The following is a 2,003-nucleotide window of genomic DNA, read 5'->3' as shown; positions in this document are numbered from 1 at the left end:
ATAGAAACGTGTTGTTATTAGGGGAAAGACAAAAAGATGTAGACGAGAGGATATCTGTTGCAGTGGGTAAGAGAGAAGGACAAACCTTTGAGATGAAGTACCTATTCTGATATCAAGAAGGCTTTTCTTAATTGGCTATTTTTATATGACGGGTGTTTAGGAGCAGTTATCACCAAAACAACTTACATCAAATTGTTTCTGATTAATCCATTCAAGCCAGTAATTGCACTATCCACTGTAATTTTGACATTCCTTGATATCCCCACTGCTTGATTTTTTTTTGGAAAGTTTTATTTCTAATGCTATAAATATCATTACTGTTATTATTACTATTGTTGTTAAGTGATGGGATTATTATGCTCCTATCAATAAAAATAGCAATAATAATTTTTTTTCTAGAAATCAAGGAAAAAGGTAAATAGATCAGATCAGCTACAACTAGTAATTGACTCCTTGATGACTATGTTCTTGTGGGGCCATCTATGTGTGAGCAAATTAACAAACTAAAATCACAGTGGACATGGCATGTATGGGCATACATTTCAGCATCAGTGGATTAATAATGATGTCATATCAAGGCATAAGTTGGACTCTGGACATCACACCTAATAAAAGTTTTCTACCACTAAGAAAAAATTAAAAATTAATTTTGAACTATGTCTATGTCTGCGGTATATTTAACTTAACTTTATGTGGAAGATCTTTGTCTTTCATTCTCATTATTTGTTGAAAATGGATAATAAAACAAACAAAATAAAAACATCTTTTTATATATAAACTGCTTGCTGTACATATTTCTTATATAAAGATATATATATATATATATATATATATACAAACAAATGGTGACATATCAAATCGAAGTCTAAAGTAATCATCTCAAGAGAAATAGCTTCTCATGTGGGCAAAAATTTTATATAATAGTTGCATGTTGAACACTGACTACTCACAATACTTTATAAAAGAATATAATAACTAATACACTTTTATACCTACAATAATTGGGGAAATTATGATATAAATAAACATTAAACTCTTACTTGAAAATGTTTTTACTTTTTTCTTGGAACTTCATCTTTATCTTTATCTTTTTGTAGGTTAACATAGAGTTTAGTGACATTATCCTCAGATTTAAGTCTCCCCTGGAATTCCAAGCAACGACGTGATTCTTCTGATGATACTTTATTCTCCCATAATGTGAGGAGGTTCATTCCACTGCTACGGCCCATGGGTGCTAGAGGAGGTGGAATTGTTCTTCTTCTCTTGCTATCTGGTAAAGAGAGGTCCCCTGCTGTATGTTTGCCTCCTCCACCAGACCCAAACTCAGCCTTGTCTCTATCTGCAACATAGTTACAGTCGTCTAATTCCTTCAGTGCCTGATCAATGTCAACTTTCTCATCTCCTTTGTATTCTGGGGTTGCAGCTTTGTTGTGACATTCCATCAGGCATTCAAGAACTTTTTCATGTGCTGGAGTATGAAGATGGAGCTGGAGGTATTGTTCAAGCTCTGCCCACACTGCCCTATACTGGTCCTCTCGTTTCATTCCCTTCCCTCTCTGCCCTGCCATGGGAGATGGGAGAGGGTCTCCTCGAGCTTCCATGTTCATCAGATACAGAATCACCTGCTTGCATTCAACCACTTCATCCTCTGTTAGATTGTCTTCTAGCATTAATGCTGCCAGAGGTTCAATCTGAGGACCCAAATTGAAAAGTGATGTTGAAGACAATGTTATTGGCCAGTACTTAGTGTGTCTGTTAAGTTGTTCTTTGCTCCGCTCAAGTGGTGTCAAGCTCTCTTCACTTTCTGATGTGGGTGCTGGAAATGGGGCTAATTTATTTGCTTTAATTAGTTCTCCAAAATCAGGAATCCTGTAGTCAGTAACCCTGCCTCCACATCCCTCACTGATTGACGGTGGATCTTCCAGTATACTACGTGAAGTGTACATAGTGTGAATATAAATATCTCCTCCATGGCAAGCCAGCATGTGTGATATGACTTTACT

The 2,003-nt window shown here is 36.0% G+C and overlaps 1 pseudogene; it reads right to left on the bottom strand.

Annotated features, from left to right (window-relative positions):
• Positions 1-799: 799 nt before the first annotated feature.
• LOC119569301 overlaps positions 800-2,003 on the bottom strand; it is a 3,083-nt pseudogene continuing 1,879 nt past the window's right edge.

The sequence above is a fragment of the Penaeus monodon genome, unplaced genomic scaffold (genome assembly GCF_015228065.2).
Source record: "Penaeus monodon isolate SGIC_2016 unplaced genomic scaffold, NSTDA_Pmon_1 PmonScaffold_13938, whole genome shotgun sequence".
In the NCBI taxonomy this organism is placed as follows: Eukaryota; Metazoa; Arthropoda; class Malacostraca; order Decapoda; family Penaeidae; genus Penaeus; species Penaeus monodon.
This window is presented reverse-complemented; position numbering and strand designations above follow the sequence as displayed.